The 24,507-nt window shown below is 36.3% G+C and overlaps 1 long non-coding RNA gene across 1 annotated transcript; it reads left to right on the top strand.

The window, feature by feature from the left end:
* Positions 1 to 474: 474 nt before the first annotated feature.
* LOC128559045 (uncharacterized) lies at positions 475 to 23,797 on the top strand. Its single transcript, XR_008372069.1, has 3 exons — positions 475 to 603; positions 16,309 to 16,400; positions 22,622 to 23,797. It is a non-coding gene; the product is annotated as an uncharacterized LOC128559045 (long non-coding RNA).
* The last annotated feature ends 710 nt before the right edge of the window (positions 23,798 to 24,507 follow it).

The following is a 24,507-nucleotide window of genomic DNA, read 5'->3' as shown; positions in this document are numbered from 1 at the left end:
TCTTGATGATTTATAGGTCAAGTTTAAATCTGGGTCAGATGGGGTCAAAAACTAGGTCACTAGATCATTTCAAAGGAAAAGCTTGTTAACACTCTAGAGGCCACATTTATGAAGTGTATCTTCATGAAACTTAGTCCGAATGTTAATCTTGATGATCTTTAGGTCAAGTTTGAATCTTGGTCATGTGGGGTCAAAAAGGAGGTCACAGGATCAGATCAAAGGAAAAGCTAGTTTAGGCATACAGACACTAAATAGCCTGAGCACCTATGAAAAAATGGTAGTCGCGTAATGGCGGATTCAAATAGTTCTCAGTTTTTTTTGCTGTAAGAAGGATTTTTCCTTGAAATCATTGCTATATATTGGTTGAAATCATATTGCATGCCTATACTTGACATACTGGTAGCATTTGCATGTTGAAAAAAGACTCCAAACTGATTTAACATGTGAGATTTATTCATACACCCCTACCCTAAATTGTGATTGTCATTTCAGTGTAAAAATTACGGTGTGTCCGTTTGACCAGAAATATTTTTCTTGCATCAAACATGACCCCTACTTTTCTTTGGATATTTTTACAGTATAAATGTTGCTCTACAAGAAAATGTAAGTTAAAGAAATTTAAAATGCGTGTAGGTGTGTATTGCAGCATTGTGAAAACTTGTCATTTTATATAGAATATATAGTGGTGGCTATTTAGTGTGTTATAACCTTTACACTGTAGAGGCCACATTTATGACCGTATCCAAAGAGCTATAAAATAAATAGATTGGCAACTTGAAAGGCATATAGAGCAAATCTCGCCAAGAAAACGTGACAACTGAATGAGATCTCGTTTACCGGAAGTGACGCGTTCTCCACCCGCCATTTTGTATGCATGGTCTATTATTCATCGGTAAATTGATTATCACCGTATGACCACGTTTCTTTTTATGGTAAGAAACATGTATTTTGTGTCTTAAGACTATTTCACATTTAACTAATGTTGTTGAAGAAGCTAATATGTATTTTTAATCCCCCGCTGTGGCGGAGGGATTATAGAAATGGTCTGTGTCCGTCCTTCCTTCCGTCCGTAACAAAATCGTGTGCGGTCCATATCTCCTAAACCCCTTGAAGGATTTTCATGAAACTTGGGTCAAATGATCACCGCATCAGGACAATTTGCAGAACCCATGAGTCAGCCATGTCGGTTCAAGGTCAAGGTCACAACTCAAGGTCAAAGGTTTGAGCCTGCCATTTTGTGTCCGCACTATATCTCCTAAACCCCTTGAAGGAATTTTATAAAACTTGGGTCAAATGATCACCTCATCAAGACGATGTGCAGAACGCATGAGTCAGCCATGCCGGCTCAAGGTCAAGGTCGTAACTCAAGGTCAAATGTTTGAGCCTTCCATTTTGTGTCGCTCTATATCTCTTAAACCCCTTGAAGGAATTTTATAAAACTTGGGTCAAATGATCACCTCATCAAGACGATATGCAGAACCCATGAGTCAGTCATGCCGGCTCAAGGTCAAGGTCACAACTCAATGTCAAAGGTTTGAGCCTTCCATTTTGTGTCCGCTCTATATCTCCTAAACCCCTTGAAGGATTTTCATCAAACTTGGGTCAAACGATCACCTCATCAAGGCGATGTGCAGAACTTATGAGTCAGTCATGTCGGCTCAAGGTCAAGGTCACAACTGAAAGTAAAAGGTTTGCGCCTTCCATTTCGTGACGCTCTATATCTCCTAAACCCCTTGAAGGAATTTTATAAAACTTGGGTCAAATGATTACCTCATCAGAACGATGTGCAGAAATTATGAGTCAACCATGCCAGCTCAAGGTAAGGTCACAACTAAGGGTCGAAGGTTTGAGCCTTCCATTTGGTGTCCACTCTGTATCTCCTTAACCCCTTGAAGGATTTTCATCAAACTTGGGTCAAATGCTCACCTCATCAAGAACTCATGAGTCAGCCATGTCAACTGAAGGTCAAGGTCACAACTGAAGGTCAAATGTTTCAGCTCTGTATCTCCTAAACCCCTTGAAGGATTTTCATGAAACTTTGGTCAAATGATCACCTCATCAAGATGTTGTGCAGAATTCATGAGTCAGCCATGTCAGTTCAAGGTCAAGGTCACAGCTAAAATCAAAGGTTTACCCTTTCACTATCCATAGCAGTGGCGGGGGATTTAGCTGTCTTTCAGACTGCCTTGTAAATGTAGTTTTGAAGGTACAAATTGTAACTCTGTGTTCGCCGATGTTTGTTGTGACTAAGATAATGCCGATTCACACCCTGACACGAGATCACGCGAGATTACAGCCAGTTGCCATTCTGTGTATTTTATACTTCTTTGCCGTATCTTAATGAAACTTGGTCAGAACGTTAAGCTTGATTATCTATAGGTCAAGTTTAAATCTGGGTCAAGTTGGGTCAAAAACTAGGTCACTAGGTCATTCAAAGGAAAAGCTTGTTAACACTAGAGGCCATATTTATGAAGTGTATCTTCATGAAACTTAGTCAGAATGTTAATCTTGGTGATCTTTAGGCCAAGTTCGAATCTGGGTCATGTGGGGTCAGAAACTAGGTCACAGGGTCAAATCAAAGGAATAGCTATTTAACACTTTAGAGGCCACATTTATGACCATATCTTAATGAAACTTGGTCAGAATGTTAATCTTGATGATCTTTAGGTCAATAGGTCAGGTGAGCGATACAGGGCCTTCCTGGCCCTTTTGTTTTTTTTTTAGGCCTTATGACTGACTGAATGATTTGAATTCACTTACAAATGAATGAATGAATTCACTTGTGAATGAATGAATGGATGAATGAATGAATTAGTTAAATAATTATTTATTCAGCCTTTTAATGAATGAATGAATGACTGAACAGATAATTGATTATGATTGAAGTCATCTTGTTCAAAAATGAATCAGATATACATTGTTAAAGGTTATTATTTTGTGGAAATTACTGTAACAGAGTTTTATTAAATTTTATAAAATATTGACAGAACTTCAGTAAAAGAATCTAGATCAGATGGCATTTGTTTTCCCCCGCCGATGAAATCGGGAGGTGGGTATTGAAATGGCATTGTTCGTCAATGAAAAACATGTCTATAACATTATTAAAGAAAAAGATTCACGATTTTTCTATTTCTTATTTGATTGAATTTACAAACTTTTATAATTTTTTTTACTGTATAAATGACAAAACCAGCAGTGTACCAAGGGTCCAAGGCTGTTATCAAACTAATCTCATGGCTGCAAAACCAAAATATGATAACAGCTGCAAAATCAAGCTATTATCATAGCTGCAAAACCAGTTGATACTATTTTCAACAATACAACCTTTTTTAAAAGAAAGGGGGATAAATCGTAATTGTTAAGTAACTTGTTATTCCAGAATTAGTTCTCCGTATTATAACTAAACCGTATAGCCAGCATATTAAAACACAAATCTTTATTCCCGAAAATTCCTTTGCCATTTTTACAACAGTTATAAAGTTCCTTTTATGTTGGCAAATGCATCCATTCAAGAATATGGTTTGTAAAAAACCCATTTGGACATAAAATTGGCCAGTAATTAGCAGATGTCCAGTGGGGAATAATAAGAACACCTTGAACTTTGTCTGTGACCATTTTCTTAATTACTCTATGAACTAATGATATAAGAGGAAAAGAAGTCACAACTTTCTGGACCAATCTTCTGTGAATGCGTCTGTACCGTTTGAATTAATATTCCAAAATCTAGAATAAAAAACTGGCAATTTAGCATTGTGATCGGAAGCGAACCGTCAACTTCTAGCGGACCCCATTTGCTCTGTACTAAATCCAAAATGGTATAAGAAACACCCCAGTCATCAAAGTCGCAAATATTAGACAGAAAATCTGCTTTTTCGTTCTCTGACCTAGGTATCCATTCAATATCAGTGATAGTCGAATTATTTACACAAAATTTGTATATGTCTAAAGCTGTAGTCTGCAAATCATAAACCATGGAACCTTTGCCTACGATTTTGCTGACTGACTGGGTTGTCTGTAAACCATTTAACTCTTTGATACCGTAGCAAATTATCTAAAGATTTCAAAACTCTGTAAACTGCCATGAGTTCTCACCATGTGGAGGACCGTAAAGACTCCACCGGTGAGCACACACCGTGTGCTATATTATTATATGCACTTACTTCGTAACCACCGTAAGCTAGAGAACTTGCATCAGAATAAACAATTTTTGTAGAGGAAAAACAATCAAAAAGCTTTCTAGAATTCAAATGAAGTAACTCTCTTTTCCAGAATTCTTAACTGGTCTTTACTCTCTGGAGACAATTTTACGTAATAATCCCAGTGAGGGACTGTAGCTATGTCCATACTAACTAATCTGGTCATAATTTTTTACCTATATGACGATAGACATTGAAATCACTTGACCAACAAAACTAGCCAGCAATCGAACAGGCATGGACTCTGCTATGTTTCACAATGCTATGTGACAAGTTAACCAATGTCTTAAGACATTTGTCAATTCTAGTTTGAGGTATGGATATCATTCGCAGATACCAAATTAATATCATTTTCTAGGAATTGTAAATATTGTACTGGTACCAAAATACATTTTTCTGACTTGGGAACAAACCCTGAAAGAATGAGGTCCTGTTTAACTGAAAAACCAAGAGATAAAGTACGTTCGTAATTAGAATCACACCCAAAACCATTGTCTAGAAACATAAGTACTTTTTTACCTTCTGCTCTCCACTTTGAAATTAATGGTCTTGTAACCTTGTTGAATATATAAGGACTTGTTGATAATCCGAATGGTAATACTAAAAATTTATAATTCCGTTTTTGTCTTTCCATGAAACCCCAAATATTTAGTATGTGATGGAAAAATTTCAATGGAATGATAAGCTGAATGTATATCAGATATAATCATCCAAAGGTTTTTATCCAAAAAAGATAACGCTACTTTGATATCTTCATACCTGATATACTGTTTCCATAAATGTTTATTTACTACTCTTAAAGGTCAAGGATCAGACGTTTCTTACCGTTATCTCGGACTGAAACTGTGAGCTGATTATAACTATATATGTAAGGAATAGATAGATTTATTTCAGTAAGGAGTGCACATACATGGACAATTAAAAACAGCATGTATAGTAAATACAACATAATAACATAATGCATACATGAAATTAAAAATAGCCATGACAGGCACACCGTCACCAAGGACTACACAAAAAAAGAGAAAACTCTTAATTCCATTGCAATGGCATTGCTCGACTAAATGTCTATCCAATAATTCTGATATTGCTTCACTTACAAAATCGCTGTTGTTTAAAGCAGATTTATTGTTACATAAAAGTGGAAGACGTGGGTTCTGAAAGATAGGTATTTTATTATAAGCTTTAAGAAATAGTATCAAGTATAAAATTACTAGCACCTATAGATTGCCAAAAAGAAAATAATCTCAAACAACCTCTATCCAAAATGTCTTTTTGTCCAGATTCATATTCAAAATAGTCTTTTGTCAATTTTGAATCTGCATTTTTACGGAAACTAACAGAATGTGAAAAATACTCATCTTCCATAGTGTAATCTTGAGAATCTCTACTTTTTGGCGGGAACCTGGCCGGATCTGTCGCTGTTGAACCCTGTAGCGGCATAGGGACATGATCGTCGGAAGTGTTTGAAGGAGCAACATGAAAAGCATGAGCCGTAGGCGACTGGTCTAGCTGAGAAGTTGTAGGAGCCTCGAAAAGCCCTTCCTCCCCTTGATGTAAATGTTGAAATATTCCCTTCTAGTGTGTAGTTATGAAAAGCAGAAGAATAGTTGAACAAAGCACCAGAAGTAACAGTAGCTGGAGGTGCTTTACATGCTGACTGCAAACGTTGACCGACTTTGATTTCTGTTTCTTGAGAGCCTGATTTTCGGCCTTGCGTAGTTTAGATTCGTCTTTGGAATAGCTAGTTAGTGGGTTAAAAGTGTAGCAATTGACTGTGTCCCAGCCTCCCTCACAGCTGCCAGCGATACGAATAAGTTTCTGGCGTTTGGTGACATTTTCCAATGCCTCATTTAGAACTTCTCGGCAATATTGTGGTTAAAGCTATTGTCAATAGCCCAAACAGCTTGTTTCAAAAAGTCAATAATTTCAGAGTTAAGTACGTACTGTATTCTATTTCCCTGGCATTTCCTCTGAATATCAATGTCCGACTTCAATTTTTTTTTACTTTTTTTCCAACTGTAGCGTTAGTACCACGTACTTCTTCTTTGAAGGCTGTAACTTCTTCCCTATATATATGCTGTGAAAGTTGTTGGGAAATCTCGGCCAAATGTTCCGTTATCAAAGTATTATTATCTGTTGCCGGATTTGACGAAGAAGAATTTTCTATGGACATGTTGACAGTCGTGACCAAGCGCTGAAGTGAACTAACCACTCTGCAATGTGAGAAAATCCTGCTCACCAGAGTGCGAAATAGCGCCCTGCAGTTGCCCGTCAGGTATAATACGAGGGGAAATAATTCTTGTCTAATTCACTACGTTTAAGCGAAAAGAATTATATGTCAGCAGCCATTTCTCAGTAACATTAGCTGGTAGAATTTCATGAAACTTGAAATAAATATGAACCAACATACTTCGTGTACTGTCAGCTCTTAAATGCTGTACACTACATAATATCTTGGGCAGTAGGGTCACTTTGTCCACCAGAACATCCGGCTATGATTCAATTTCGTTCTTGTGGCACTGTAAAAATAAACGTGTTACATAAATTTAATTTATATTTTTCAACATTTTTCTAGTTACTTAATATTGCATACATTATGGTACATGTATATAAAATCAACCGTTACGTACGATATATTAAGTAATTTTAATATTGTAACAAAACAGTTATAGCTTAACACCGAAACAAAAGATGTCTATAACATTATTAAAGAAAAAGATTCACGATTTTTCTATTTCTTATTTGATTGAATTTACAAACTTTTATAATTTATTTTACTATGTATAAATGACAAAACCAGCAGTGTACCAAGGGTCCAAGGCTATTATCAAACTAATCTCATGGCTGCAAAGCCAAGCTATGTCGACCAGTATGGATGACACAGCCACGTTCAGTTTGATGGTTTTACTTAGATACAATTTATGGCAAATGACTGAAATTCAAACATAGATAAATTTAATTCAGATAATTATCTCTATCAACAATATTTTATTAAGATGTTGGCGTCATTATCAAAATGACGTATCATAGTGTGACAATGTATTAATGCCATAATGTATACATAAAACGCCCTTTTTACCCGGATAATATGAAATGCTGTGATAATTCCAAAATGCTACAAAATGACAGATGAACGTTTCTGAAAATTTCAGGTTTTCGGTAAGTTGCTGTGGCTTGATAAGAGATTTTAACCAACAAATGTTGCAGAAAGAACAAATGGTGATTTGTTTCAATGGAACTCAAACTATTTTACTTTATTTTTGTGAATACAATACACAATATGTTAAATAGTTTACAAAGTCCATGTAGGTTTAGTTTTAAAATTCATAAAAATATTTAAAATTACTTTTTATGCTTGTAATTCACTGTATATACAGCTCTACCATTTCACTATCTGACATAGTTTAGAGTAAGTTGTTTACGTTTGCCGATTTTATGTCAAAACCATTTATATTGATCCTTGTGTAAAAAATGGATAATAGCCAAAAATGACCACGGATAATGCCCTAGATGTGTTGTCTTTGAAAGGGGATAATAGCCGTCATTGACTTCTTTCATTTACATACCATTACACATTGACCAGTTTTGTGTGTGTGGACATGTTTTGGTGAATGAGTTTGTAACAACATGATGATATGAACTTGTTAACGATTTTTAGCTCGAATATAATCAAAGAATAGTAGAGCTACTGGACTCACCCATGTGTCAGTGTCTGCGTCCGCGTCCCGATTTGGTTAAGGTTTTGTATGTAAGCTGGTATCACAGTAACCACTTGTGGAAATGGATTGAAACTTCACACACTTAATCACTGTGATAAACTGACCTATATTGCACAGGTTCCACCATAACTCTATTTTGCTTTTTTTTACAAAATTATGTCACTTTTTCGACTTAGAAATTCTTGGTTTAGGTTTCGTATGTAAGCTGGTATCTCAGTTCTTAGTAATGGGAATAGATTGAAACTTCACACACTTGTTCACTGTCATGATTTGACATGCACCGTGCAGGTCTTATAACTCTATTTTGCGTTTTTGTCAAAATTCTGCCCCTTTTTCAACTTAGCAGTTTTTGGTTTTAAGTTTTTGTATGTTATAAGCTGGTATTTCAGTATCCACTAATGGGAAAGAATTGAAACTTCACACACTCAGTCATGAGTATCAGTCATGAGCTGATAAGCACTGTGAAGGTTCCATAACCCTTTTTCCCATTTTTAGCTCACCTGAGCACAAAGTGCTCAGGGTGAGGTATTGTGATCGCTCACCGTCCGGCGTCCGGCTGTTGTACATCCATCATCCGTCCACACTTTCCTTTAAACAACATCTCCTCCTAAACCAACAGGCCAATTTTGATGAAACTTCACAGGGATGTTCCTTGGATGGTCTTCTTTAAAAATTGTTCAAAGAATTGAATTCCATACAGAACTCTGGTTGCCATGGCAACCGAAAGGAAAAACTTTAAAAATCTTCTTCTCAAAAACCAGGAGCCTTAGAGCTTAGATATTTGGTGTGAAGCATTGCCTAGTGGTCCTCTACCAATTTTGTTCAAATCATGACCCCGGGGTCAATTTTGACCCCACCCCAGGGGTCACTCGATTTTACTTAGAAAAATCTTAAAAAATCTTCTTCTCGAAAACCAGAAGCCCTAGACCTTAGATATTTGACATGTAGCATTGCCTAGTGGACCTCTAATGAAGTTGTTCAAATCATGACCCCGGGGTCAAAATTGACCCCGCCCCAGGGGTCACTTGATTTTACATATGAAAATCTTCAAAAAATTTCTAAAAATAAACAAGAAGGCCTATAGCTTAGATATTTCACATGTAGCATTGCCTAGTGGACCTCTATAAAATTTGTTCAAATCATGACCCCGCCCCAGGGGTCACTTGATTTTACATAGGAAAATCTTAAAAAATCTTCTCAAAAAGCAGAAGCCCTAGATCTTAGATATTTGACATGTAGCATTGCCTAGTGGATTTCTACAAAAGTTGTTCAAATCATGACCCCCTGGGTCAAAATTGACCCCGCCCTGGGGGTCACTTGATTTTACATAATAATTATGAAAATCTTCAAAAATTTTCTTAAAATAAACCAGAAGGCCTAGAGCTTAGATATTTCACATGTAGCTTGCCTAGTGGACCTCTACAACATTTGTTCAAATCATAACCCCCAGGGTCAAAACTGACCCCGCCCCAGGGGTCACTTGATTTTACATAGGAAAATCTTCAAAAATTTTCTAAAAATAAACCAAAAGGCCTAGATCTTAGATATTTGACATGTAGCATTGCCTAGTAGACTTCTACAAAATTTCTTCAAATCATGACCCCCGGGCTCAAATTGACCCCGCCCCATGGGATTACTTGATTGTACATAGGGAAATCTTCATAAATTTGCTTAAAATAAGCCAGAAGGCCTAGATCTTAGATATTAGATATGTAACATTGCCTATTAGACTTCTACCAACTTTGTTCAAATCATGACCCCCGGGGTAAAATTGGCCCCACCCCAGGGATTACTTGATTGTACATTTACAATTTTCCAAAAAAATTCTAAAAATCATCAGTTTGACATTTGAAACATGTAGCTCATATTACTCTGGTGTCATCATGACCCTCTTGTTACAAAATTATGCCCTTTTTTCGACTTTTGTATTCATTCAGTTTGCAAGGCTGTTGAATAATAAAGCGTTGCTGTCTCCAACAGCAAGTAGAGCATATGAAACCCATCGCAGATTAAATGTTTTTGCCTCATATGTTATCGGGAAGAAATTTTAACACTCTTTCCATGAATGTAATTGTTACAATTACAGAGATAGTCCGAATGATGACTTTGGATAAAGACCTGATAAAGAATGCCGAAAAGATATGGCCATATATTGGCGCTTGTTTCAGTGCTGGTGACGGATACCCGGCAGTCAACCTATACAGGTCTTTGGCTCCTTTAGAAATGGCTTTTGGAGTTTGGCTGGAGGTTATCTTCAACCTACCAAGATCTACAAGACATATAATACTGTCTTCAAAAATGCCAAGGATTTTCAACACCACAAAATACCACAGATTTTGAACAGCAGTCAAAATACCATGGTTATTATAGCCCAAGGAACAAAGCAAAAAAAAATGATCTCAATTACAATTCATAATGTATTGAACTTACAGAAGAAGAGGGAAGGCGATATTGAACAAATATTAAGTTAATGAACATAGATCTTATCCTATACACTGGGACCAACTCTTTTTATTATCCCCCGCCGATGAAATCGGGAGCGGGGTATTGAAATGGCGTTGTCAGTCCGTCCGTCCGCAGCCATTTCTCAGTAACTAGAAGGTAGAATTTCATGAAACTTAAAATAAACATGAACCAACATACTGCGATGATGCCCATCAAGTTTTTTTTTGGATTGGTCAATTTCCCTTAGAGTTATTGCCCTTGATTTAATGAAAAATACCCAAAAATGTCCGTCCGCAGCCATTTCTCAGTAACTATCAGGTAGAATTTTATAAAACTTGAAATAAACATGCACCAACATACTGCGATGATGCCCGTCAAGTTTTTATCGGATTGGTCAATTTCCCTTAGAGTTATTGCCCTTGATTTAATGAAAAATCCACGTCTGCAGCCATTTCTCAGTAACAAGCTGGTAGAATTTCATGAAACCTGAAATAAATAGGAACCAACATACTTCGATGATGCCTGTCTTTTTATTTTCAATTGGTTAATTTTCCTTAGAGTTATTGCCCTTTAATTGTTTAAAAATCTACAGATTTGTACATAACAAACCAACCCATTGGTAGAATTTCATTAAACTTCTTTCATTCTTTTCCATGAACATTTAGTATAAACATCTGAAGTTTTGTACCCACACCTGGTCACCACCTTGCCTTGGTCACACCCCCTCCCCCCCCCCCCCCCCCCCCCCAAAAAAAAAAAAATTGTTTTTATTATTTTATTTTCAAAAGTTCCATGAATATTTATTAGCATGCAAAGTTGTACCGTTCTCCCACCTCACTCTCCACTCGGTCTTGCCCATCACCCTGATAATGCATCCCCATCCCCCACCCAGTTTTTTGTTTTAGGTTTTTTTTTTTTCATTTTTAATTTTCCATTAATATTTATAATCAACAGGTGAAATTTTGTACCCTCACCCGGACACCCCCGCTGCCCCCCCCCCCCCCCCCCCCAAAAAAAAAAGCATTCATTTTCTGTTAAAATGATTTTGACTAATGAAATTATTTGCTTCTTAGTTACATCCTTAACTTTTTGCCAGAAATATTTTTTTCCCATTCCTCACATCAAGCCCTTTCGGCGGGGGATACCAACTCATCGAATTTGCTTGTTTTAGTATAGAAATGCATGTGAGTCTTGTATTGCAGATGAAATTTTGGTAGACATTCTAAGGGGGACAACTTTGTATGGAAAAGTTAACAAGTGTACTAAATTATTAAGTACAATCTCAAACTATTATCAGTTAAGGGTACTTCTATGAATTCACAGCAGTATTCAACATAATTATTGGGCAAAACTGACCTGTTAAAGTGCCATTATTTTCACAACTCTTAAAATGCTAACAGACACCTAGCATACTTAATTTCTAAATATGGGTGTACCCGCTCCCCACTATGGAATCTCAGCACATTTAGATTCAGGTGTTAAATTTACCTGTTCTGGCTTATATTTATGCCCCCCTTCAAAGAAGGAGGGGTATGTTGTTTTGCAGATGTCGGTCAGTCGGTATGTCGGTTGGTCGGTCGGTCGGAATGTAGACCAATCCGTTTCCGGATGATAACTCAAGAACACTTGGGTCTAGGATCATGAAAGTTGATAGGGAGGTGGTCATCACCAGCAGATGACCCCTATTGATTTTGAGGTCTGTATGTCAAAGGTCAAGGTCACAGTGACCCTGAATAGTAAAACGGTTTCCGGATGATAACTCAAGAACACTTGGGCCTAGGATCATGAAAGTTGATAGGGAGGTTGGTAATGACCAGCAGATGACCCCTATTGATTTTGAGGTCAGTATATTAAAGGTCAAGGTCACAGTGACCCTGAACAGTAAAACGGTTTCCGGATGATAACTCAAGAACGCTTAGGCCTAGGGTCAAGAAAGTTGATAGGGAGGTTGGTCATGACCAGCAGATGACCCTATTGATTTGAGGTCAGTATGTCAAAGGTCAAGGTCACAGTGACCGGGAACGTAAAATGGTTTCCAGGGAATAACTCTAGAATGCTTGGGCCTAGTGTCAGGAAAAATTGATAGTTAGGTTGGCCATGACCAGCAGATGACCCCTATTGATTTTGAAGTCATTAGGTCAAAGGTCAAGGTCACATTGGCCAGGAACAGTTAAAACGGTTTCTGATCTTCTTGTCCAAAACCATAGGGCCTAGGGCTTTGATATTTGGTATGTAGCAAAATCTAGTGGTCCTCTACCAAGATTGTTCAGATTTTTTCCCTGGGGTCAAATATGGCCCCACCCCGGGGGTCACATAGTTTATATAGACTTATATAGGAAAAAACTTTGAAAAACCTCTTGTCCAAAACCGCAGGGCCTAGGGCTTTGATATTTTGTATATGACATCATCTAGTGTTCCTCTACTAAGATTGTTCAAATTATTTCCTTAGGGTCAAATATGGCTCCGCCCTGGGAGTCACATGGTTTACATAGACTTATATAGGGAAAAACTTTGAGAATCTTCTTGTCCAAACCACAAAGACTATGGCTTTGATATTTTGTAATGTAGCATCATTTAGTGGTTCTCTACCAAGTTTGTTCAAATTATTCCTCTAGGGTCAAATATGGCCCCGCCCCAGGGGTCATATGGTTCATATAGACTTATATAGGGAAAATCTTAGAACCTTCATGTCCATAACTTACATCATTCAAATTTGGACCACATGTATAGTTTTGAGTGGCAAGATGAACCTTGACATGAGTTGACCTTGATCTTGACCTAGTGACCTACTTTCACATTTCTGTAGCTACAGCCTTCAAATTTGGACACAGGCTTCAAATTTGGACCACTTGCATAGTTTTGTGTTCCGAAATAAAATTTGACCTTGATTTTGACCTAGTGACCTATTTTCACATTTCTCAAGCTACAGCCTTCAAATTTGAACCACATGCATAGTTTTATGTACCGAAATGAACTTTGATCTTGAGATTGACATAGTGACCTACTTTCACATTTCTGAAGCTACAGGCTTCAAATTTGGACCGCTTGCATATTGTTGTGTTCTGAATTGAAATTTGACATAGATTTTTACCTATTACCTAATTCACATTTCTCAAGCTACAGCCTTCAAATTTGAAGCACATGCATAGTTCTGTCTATCGAAATGAACTTTGACCTTGAAATTGATCTAGTGACCTGCTTCCACATTTCTCAAGCCACAGCTTTCAGATTTGGACCACATACACATTGTTTTGTACCGAAATGAAATTTGACATTGATTTTGACCTTGAGCTAGTCTTGAAATTTGGAACATTCAAAAACGGCTTAGTGGATGGCGCCAAGATCACTCTGTAATCTGTTGTTAGGTTAATAGGTTAAAGGTCAAGGTCAGATTAAACTAGAATGGTAGAACTTTTGTTTACAGTGAGCATATAATTTCTGTTCCTTGTGCAATTACTGAATGCATCAAGGGGGGCATTTCGTGTTCGACGAGCTCTTGTTTTTACCAAAATCTAGCAGAAAAGATACAGGCGTGTAAGCTTTAGAACCTTCTGACAGCAGAATTTAGTTCTAAAACAGAACATTCACAAAGATATAAACATTTACCCTTTCGATAAAATGTTTTAGGAACATCTGGTACTAATTAATAACCATGTGTATAAAACATTACCTTGGGCATGCTACAGCCATTTAAGTTACCACATTTTATGAGTATACTTCTTCAATATACAATAATCGCTACCTTTAGAACAGCATATGCAAAATTTCAAACTACAATATTGGCTATTATCCTCATAGCATTTCGGGCTTTATCTTCAAAATTTCTATGAACACTTGGGTTAGTATCAAACGACTACTACATATGCTTATATATTTGTCAATATGGGTTATTTGATCTAAAATAAAAACTTTTGAACATGTTTATATCATTGTTTATATAGTAACTGAATAATACAAAATAATATTCATTACCGGAAGTTCATCAAATGAGGTTGACAAAGCTTTGAATCGCCAAACTCATTCTCAAAAGCAAAATGTACACATTATTTGGGGCTCTCAATACTGAACAATATGTCCCATATTCAAATTGTTTAGTGCAAATGTACAGCTTCTAAACCATGCTGAATCAGTTATAATACTTTAAACAATCGAATGAGTAATAAGAAAATATTGACCAAAATAATGTCTGTACTAAGATTGACATTTACTCCAGTTTGTAGCATTTTGGAATTATCACATCATTTCATATTGTTCAGATAACAAGGGTGTAAAAGCATACAATTAATTCATAGTACAGCTACTGCGCCGCTATTGTAATTCATAGAATAGGCTTCAAGTATGAAACCTAAATATTTTAAAATGATTGTGCACAATGAAGAAACATGAAATGTTAGTCTACATATTGATAAAAATGACTTTTGTACCCTGTCGGATCCTGAAAACTCGTGAAAATACCATTTTTCATAAATTCCACCTGCTCGTACTTACGCATTTTTATTTTTGTGAACCACCGACTCGGACGTAAAACAACAGCTTAAATTCATGACCACTCCATATATCTTCCAAACTAATAGAATAGATTTCATAAAATTAGAATCAAGGATCAATTTTTATTCCCCCCCCCCCCCATGAGTGGTGGGGCATATAGATTTCTTGTCCGTCCATCCGAAGTTCGTGACGCGCCTAGCTCAGAAAGTATTTGACATAAATTGATGAAACCTTGCATGAGTCTTTATCATGATATGAACTTGTGCACCTCCTATTTTTCGTCTGGCTCCACACCCAATTTCCAGAGTTATGGCCCCTGAAATAGTAAAAATGCACATTTTCACCTTGTGATGCGCCTAGTTCAAAAAGTATTACATATAAATTGATTAAACCTTGCATGAGTCTTTATCATGATATGAACTTGAGCACCTCCTATTTTTAATCTACCTCAGCCCCCTATCTTCAGAGTTATGGCCCCTGAAATAGTAAAAAAATGGACATTTTCACCTTGTGACACACCTAGCTCAAAAAGTATATGATATAAATGTATGAAAACTGTCATGAGTCTTTATCATGATATAAACGTACACACCTCTTATGTTTTGGCTGGCTCCACCCCCTATATTTAAGTTATGGCCCCTGAAATAATAAAAAATGCACATTTTCACCTAATTATGTGCCTAGCTCAAAACGTATTTGATGTAAATTCATGAAACCTTGCTTGAGTCTTTATCACGATGTGACCTTGCAAACTTGCCATTCTTCTTGAGAATCTTAGCACTTATTACAGACTTATGGCTCTTGAAATAGCCAAAATAGTTGATATAAATGGATGAAAACTGTCATGAGTCTTTATCATGAGATAAACGTACACACCTCTTATGTTTTGGCTGGCTCCACCCCCTATATTTAAGTTATGGCCCCTGAAATAATAAAAAATGCACATTTTCACCTAATTATGTGCCTAGCTCAAAACGTATTTGATGTAAATTCATGAAACCTTGCTTGAGTCTTTATCACGATGTGACCTTGCAAACTTGCCATTCTTCTTGAGAATCTTAGCGCTTATTACAGACTTATGGCTCTTGAAATAGCCAAAATAGTGGATCTTTTGTTTGTGATGCTCATAGCTCAAAAAGTATATGGACTAGAATAATGAATCCTTTTCATAAAATGTTTGTTGAGGCTATACCCCCTTAAGACTGCAAACATTTGAATTATTGCCCCTTATTTGTGACAAATGTACCAGTGGAGGGCACACCCTGTGTCCTACAGACACATTCTAGTTAATGTCATCCATAGAACATGCAGAGTGCACAACCCAGGTCATTAGGTCCAAGTCAAGGATTAAATAGCTAAAACCGGCTTATAAATGCACAATATCTTTTTAACTGCTGGAAATTGCATCATTTGTTAAATCATTAAGTTGACTTAATTGTCTGTTTTTTCTGTTTCAGCAACTGATCGTGTCAGATGAGGACATTAAAAAACAGGAACTTAAAGTTACTGAGGCAAGACATAAACTGCAAGAAATAATGAAAAGTTGAAAGTATGCTCTGTATTTTATGTATATTGCTAAAAGATTATGTTATTATGTTTTATTGTAGTCAAGATAAATATCTTCCTTCTTAGGGTATAACGATGAGAGGTATGAGGGTTGATCCAAAAGTAATCGCACTGAAGCTGTAAAATTGTGTATATTGAAAGGAAATAAACAAAAATGCATACTGATGGAAGTACCTTTAATTATCTATTTGCAATATTGTCTAAAAATATTGATAAGATATGTTGCATAGTTTTAACGATATCGACATATACGGAAGGCATGCTTGCAGCGATCGCCGCACGTCACTGACGTTATTGACGTCCGAGACGACGTTTCTTACTGACTACTGTCAATATTCATTCCTTTTCAAAGTATCGTCCTTAATTTTCTATACAGCGCTCATGTCTGTTTACCCATTTATGGAAAGCAGCAACGTACCAGATGAAAATACATTTTTACAAAAAATTTCAAATGATCAAGGTCCTGGAAATATACCCCTCGGAGTTTATCTTTCAGATGAGGAAAAAGCGCAAAATCACATGGCGCCAAAATCATAGTACTTCCGCTTCTCTGGCGATCCTCTAGTGACTCATCGCCATCCCTGAAACGCTCATACCACCTGTATACTAGTCTCTTGTTCACTGTTTTGGTCCATATATGTTATTTATCGTCTGCTGCGATGATGATGATGATGACATCTAACGGTGCACATGATTTTCCTAATTTAAAACAAAAATGCAGAACAGCGCGCTGCAGTGTTTTGTCAGATATCAACATATTTGCTCTTAGCGTAAACAAGTGTTAAACCTGCAATAAAATTTCAACAGCAAACGGCGGAGGTACGTGATTTCAGTTAAGTTGTAAAAATTTCATGCGATTCAGCGCGTTATTTTAATGAAGATCAGTTACTACATTTGACAGTTTTATTAATGAACCAATAGTTTTTCAGCGTGCGGCGACATAACGTCAGTGGTATTTTTTGAATTCATGTGCATTTTAAATGAAAAAAGGCCGGAAATAGATATTTTACCATATTATCAGAATTGAATTTTTCGTCCATTCTACAGATAGAGGAGCAACTCAAATTTAAACATGTCTGCGCAGTTCAGCTTTTTGTACTTTTTGGTATTATCATTATTTTGCTTTCAAAATGAAGGAGGCATGTTTTATACTGTCTAAAATCGCACTGAAATGTCCACTAGAGATAACTAATTTTCGAAATCAGACGTTAAACACATGCAAATGAGGTCAAAAATCTAAGTCGGCGATCTAGGGTTAAATTAAATTGCATGGTACTGAAATTTAAATATCAGAACAATTACTAAACTGTTATGCTCAGATGATTAGTTAATGATATATATCTTGAACAAAATATCGCCTTTTTCAATATGTGTCAGTCTTGTGTATATTGATCGCATACCTTTTGTGTCGACAATTTGGACAACAGATACGTTACAACATCTATTCACTTCAAATACTCAGGTGCGTAATGCACGTTCCGGAACGACTCTTGACAGTTTGAATGTTTCATGATATGATTATCAAAATAACATTTATTATTAACGAAATAAACGTATTGTAGAAAATAAAATAAGATGATGTTCAACTGCCACCGTGTTTCAATTTGTTTTTAACAGATACGTTACGAAGTGTTTCATTCAGCACACATTTATATTGCATTTATCTAGAAATGTTACTGGACAGTGTAGTAGAACATGTGTTTAACTTTGTATACGAGTAAAAGTATTTATCTTTTAGTCCAGATTTCATACTTTTTCACTTGAGAAAACATATTAAAAACAGATCATTACAAACAACAGATACGTTATACAACTGTGCTAACTGTGCTGTGCTTCAAATGTTACCAAATTACATGCTACAAAAATTGATTTATTTCATTGAAAAGTGGATGAAGAAAAGCATACTAATTTATTTGATAACATCAATCTACATTATTTTGGTAAGGGTAAATACTTATTGATGCATGTCACTTAGCTTTTTTCTGTGCAAATGATCAGCATTTGCATACAAAAGTTGGTGGGGTAAGGAATTTACATTATCACAGCAGTTTCGCCACAAGAGTACACAGCATGTATGCAGCAGGAGTACACAGCATGTACGCCGCAGGACTCGGGGCCAGGAGTACACAGCATGTACGCCGCAGGAGTACACAGCATGTACGCCGCAGGGGTAGTACACCGCAGGCTCATTTGCATGTGAAAAGTGTATGTGCCACGTACATGCTGCGTACTATTTCCCGCATACTAAATTCCTCCAGCGTACATCCTGTGTACTATGTAGTCCACAGCATGTACGCAGCAAGTAGTACGTGGCAGAGCTCATTTGCATGTCAGAAGTGTACTACAAATGTACTATCGGTGTATGTGCGGTGTATATCCTGCGTACTATTTAAAGCCCTTGATTTCAGTACACATCATGTATGCATCATATACGCTGTAAATACACAGCAAGAGTTCGCAGCAGGCCTTTTTAGCTCACCTGTCACAAAGTGACAAGGTGAGCTTTTGTGATCGCGCGGTGTCCGTCGTCCGTCCGTGCGTCCGTAAACTTTTGCTTGTGACCACTCTAGAGGTCACATTTTTCATGAGATCTTTATGAAAGTTGGTCAGAATGTTCATCTTGATGATATCTAGGTCAAGTTCGAAACTGGGTCACGTGCCATCAAAAACTAGGTCAGTAGGTCTAAAAATAGAAAAACCTTGTGACCTCTCTAGAGGCCATATATTTCAAAAGATCTTCATGAAAATTGGTCAGAATGTTCACCTTGATGATATCTAGGTCAAGTTCGAAACTGGGTCATGTGGGGTCAAAAACTAGGTCAGTAGATCTAAAAATAGAAAAACCTTGTGACCACTCTAGAGGCCATATTTCTCAATTAATTTTCATGAAAATTGGTGAGAATGTTCACCTTGATGATATCTAGGTCAGGTTCGAAACTGGGTCAAGTGCGGTCAAAAACTAGGTCAGTAGGTCTAAAAATAGGAAAACCTTGTGACCTCTCTAGAGGCGATATTTTTCAATGGATCTTCATGAAAATTGGTCAGAATGTTTACCTTGAAGATATCTAGGTCAAGTTCGAAACTGGGTCGCGTGGGGTTAAAAACTAGGTCAGTAGATCTAAAAATAGAAAAACCTTGTGACCTCTCTAGAGGCCATATTTTTCATGAGATCTTCATGAATATTGGTCAGAATGTTCACCTTGATGATATCTAGGTCAAGTTCGAAACTGGGTCATGTGGGGTCAAAAACTAGGTCAGTAGATCTAAAAATAGAAAAACCTTGTGACCACTCTAGAGGCCATATTTCTCAATTAATTTTCATGAAAATTGGTGAGAATGTTCACCTTGATGATATCTAGGTCAGGTTCGAAACTGGGTCAAGTGCGGTCAAAAACTAGGTCAGTAGGTCTAAAAATAGGAAAACCTTGTGACCTCTCTAGAGGCGATATTTTTCAATGGATCTTCATGAAAATTGGTCAGAATGTTTACCTTGAAGATATCTAGGTCAAGTTCGAAACTGGGTCACATGGGTTTAAAAACTAGGTCAGTAGATCTAAAAATAGAAAAACCTTGTGACCCCTCTAGAGGCCATATTTTTCATGAGATCTTCATGAATATTGGTCAGAATGTTCATCTTGATGATATCTAAGTCAGATTCGAAACTGGGTCACTTGGGGTCAAAAACTAGGTCAGTAGGTCTAAAAATAGAAAAAACCTTGTGACCTCTCTAGAGGCCATATTTCTCAATGGATCTTCATGAAAATTGGTGAGAATGTTCAGCTTGATGATATCTAGGTCAGGTTCGTAACTGGGTCATGTGCAGTCAAAAACTTGGTCAGTAGGTCGAAAAATAGAAAAAACCTTGTGACCTCTCTAGAGGCCATATTTTTCACGAGATCTTCATGAAAATTGGTGAGAATGTTCACCTTGATGATATCTAGGTCAAGTTTAAAAGTGGGTCACGTGCCTTCAAAAACTAGGTCATTAGGTCAAATAATAGAAAAACCTTGTGCCCTCTCTAGAGGCCATATTTTTCAATGGATCTTCATGAAAATTGGTCAGAATTTTTTATCTTGATGATATCTAGGTCACATGTGCTCAAAAACTAGGTCACTATGTCAAATAATAGAAATAACGACGTCATACTCGTTGAACACTGGGTCATTTGGGGATAGGTGAGCGATTCAGGACCATCATGGTCCTCTTGTTAAATTCTTCTGTAAGGGAAAGGCATGAAACAACTAAATAAAACCAAATCTGATTATATTTGGGAACATCAGGTTGATGTGGGGACATGTCCAAGTTGCTCCTCTATCTGTAGAATGGACGTTTTGTACATTTTGATATATCTTTAGCTTGACTATTCATAGAATAGTGAGCTATTGCACTCGCCCATGCGTCGGCGTCCGCGTCCGCGTCCCGATTTTGGTTAAGGTTTTGTATGTAAGCTGTATCTCAGTAACCCCTTGTGGGAAATGGATTGAAACTTCACACACTTATTCACTGTGACAAAATGACTTACATTGCACAGGTTCCATAAACCCCTATTTTGCTTTTTTACAAAATTATGCCCCTTTTTCGACTTAGAAATTTTGGTTAAGGTTTTGTATGTAAGCTGGGTAACTCAGTAACCACTTGTGGGAATGGATTGAAACTTCACACACTTATTCACTGTGATGGAACTGTCTACATTGCACAGGTTCCATAACTCTATTTGCTTTTTTACAAAATTATGCCCCTTTTTCGACTTAGAAATTTTTGGTTAAGGTTTTTTTATGTAAGCTGGTATCTCAGTACTTACTTTAAAGGAATGGATTGAAAACTTCACATACTTGTTCACTTCATGATCTGAAAATGCAACTAAGCAAGTCCCATAACTTACTCTCTTTTTTTTCAAGTTTTTGATTAAATTTTTGTATGTAATCTGATATCTCAGTATCCACTAATTGGAATTTGATTGAAACTTCACACACTTGTTCACTGTCATGATCTAACAGCACTGTGAAAGGTCCCATAACTCTACTTTGGCATTTTTACAAAATTATGCCCCTTTGACTTAGCAGTTTTTTTTTTAAGTTTTTGTATGTAAGCTGGTATCTCAGTATCCACAAATTGGAAAGGATTGAAAAATTCACACACTTGTTTACGTCATGATATGACATGCAGTACAGAGGTTCAATACCTCTATTTGCATTTTACAAAATTATGCCACGTTTTCAACTTTTGTATTCATTCAATTGACAAGGCTGTTGAATAGTCGAGCGTTGCTGTCCTCCGACAGCTCTTGTTATTATTATACTCAGATGAATAAGCGCACCATGGACGCAGTGACATTACTTTTGGATCAACCCTCGTATTTTATTAACACAAGGAAGAAATTACACTGCAGTTCTGTCAAAAAGGTTATTACCGTAAATGACGTTGCTTGAGAAGTAGTTTGTCAATTTTAAGTGTTTGGGATATTTATAAGTACACAACAGCTGGTGCACTTACATAATTGTGTTTATGCTAATAAATAGAGGATATTTGTTTTCGTGAATATGGAATATATATTGCCTCGAAGTGAGAAAATTTAAAATATGTTCACGAGCGCATAGCGCGAGTGAAAATGTGAACATTTCCTCAGTTCAAGGTGAGATATATTCCATATTCACGAAAAACAAACAAATTTTCTTTTCATTTTATCCTCAGTTACGTTGAGATGTGCATTTTGCAACAATTTTTAATCTCAGTGTTAGAAACAGACGCGTGTAATCAGACATGATGTCAGACGCGTTGTGACGTTAGAATGACGCACACAACATAAAGTTCCATTTTATTTTATTTTTTGCTGCATTACATTATGAAATTCTCATTAAGTAAAATAATTTGAATCAAGAAATATATACTATAAAGAACAAAGTGAGACTACAATTATCATCCTGTTTTAAGCAAATAATTCAAAATTCATACACAATGTATGAGGGAGCGGGGCTATATCTCTCACAGTGTGAAAATATAGATTTCATATTTTCACAGTGTGAGTTATGAGATATAAAAATATGTAACTGATAGAATACAGTATTTCATTAGTTAGCATAAACTAATATGTCCATATGCTATTGCAGTGTTTTAATGAAAATACATGTATACAATGATTTTGTAATATTAGATTTGAAATTATTTGACACATTTTGTATGAATGTTTTCTTTATTTTCATGCAGAGTCTGTTAAGCAGCTGACATGGATGATAAAAGACTGAAAACAGTAAAGTGTTTCTGAACTACATTCTGTATAATGACAAGGAGATGTGCTGATTGTGAAATGTTCTCTGTTGGAGTTTTACATCTTTTGTACATAATGAACCTTCATAGAGTCATAGACACTGCAACAAATGTAGTTGTACAAAAAAGACTGGCAAACAGATTTCATATCTAAGAGCTTTCTGGTTATGATAATGTTCGAAGGACAGATAGGGTTTAGCAATTGTTATACATGATTTGTATCATTTGAATTGAGTATTTTATCTAAGCAGGGTCAGAATTTCAGTAGGATGCCATATTTGTAATTCTCATTGATAATATTTTGGGTACATACATGTTTACATGAGGAATATCTATTGAACTGATATCAAATGGTACTGTTACTAGGTATATAAAATGGTAGAATTCCTGTAGTATTTGTATGTTTTGAATTTAGAAAACTGAAAATTTATAAGTTTAATGGGAATTTCAGCATTCAGTTTAAAATTTACATGTATAGTAATTTTTAGCTCAATTATTTAAAGAATAAATAGCGCTATTAGACTAGTCCATTTGTCAGTGTCGACAAGTACCAGTTTGATTAGTTTTTGTATGTAAGCTGGTATCTCAGTAACTACTTGCGGAAATGTATTGAAACTTAGCTCACATATTCACTTACATTACACAGGTTCTATAACTTCTGTTTTGCATTTTTACAAAAACATGCCCCTTTTTCAACTTAACAGTTTTCGGTTACGTTTTTGTATGTAAGCTTTTATCTCATTAACAGCTGTTGGGAATGGATTGAAACTTCAAACACTTGCTCACTGTGATGATCTTATATACAGTGCACATGTTTCATAACTCTGCTTTGCATTCTTACAAAATTATGCCCCTTTTTCATCTGTTATATTCATTCATTTGTGAAGGGTGTTGAATAGTCAAGTGTTGCAGTCCTCCGACAGCTCTTTGTTTTTTCAGTACTTGTTTCACAGGTACCCTAAAAAGTAACGAATCAAATTCTACATGAATTGTTGATGATATGTTCTTGACTTTATATTGTAGTAAATGTGTAGATTAAAGCAGATTTTGTTGTCCTACAGAAACAATAAATTTTTATGTGAGTGCCATTATTGACATAATAAAAGGAAAACTTAATATGATCAGTAATTCTTACATTTCCAAATAAAGAATCTGGACATACCAACCACCCTCAGAGGTCTGTATGCTAGTGAGTTACCAGAGTACTGAAACTGGTATGTATTATACTGAAACTGGTATGTATATGTCTGACGAATTTTTAGGAAAACCAAATCCCGTTAGGAGACATATTGTTTTTGCCCTGTCCGTCACACTTCATTTCCAATCAATAACTGGAGAACCATAGGGTAGTAGGGCGTGTGGAGTAGACAACCCCTATTGTTTTTGGGATCACTCCATCAAAGGTCAAGGTCACAGGGGCCTGAACATGGAAAATATTTTCCAATCTAACTTGAGAAACATTAGACCCAGAATGTTGAAACTTTATAAGATGATTGGAGATGAAGAGAAGATGACCCCTGGTGATTTTTGGATCACTTGATCAAAGGTCAAGGTCACAGACGCTAAAACATGGAAAACTGTTTCGGAACAATCACTTGAGTATCATTTGACCCAGAACCTTCAAACTTCATAGGGTGATACTACTTACAGAATTGATGACCCCTATTGCTTTTGTGGTCACTGGAGCAAAGGTCAAGGTCACAGGGGCCTGAAGATGGAAAACTATTCCATTTTATACCTTGAGAACCACTTGATTCAAAATGTTGCAACTTAGTAGGATAATTATGTTATCTCGATATATATGCATATATATTCTAAATTATGCA

Source organism: Mercenaria mercenaria, chromosome 8 (assembly GCF_021730395.1).
Source record: "Mercenaria mercenaria strain notata chromosome 8, MADL_Memer_1, whole genome shotgun sequence".
NCBI classification, from domain to species: Eukaryota; Metazoa; Mollusca; class Bivalvia; order Venerida; family Veneridae; genus Mercenaria; species Mercenaria mercenaria.
This window is presented reverse-complemented; position numbering and strand designations above follow the sequence as displayed.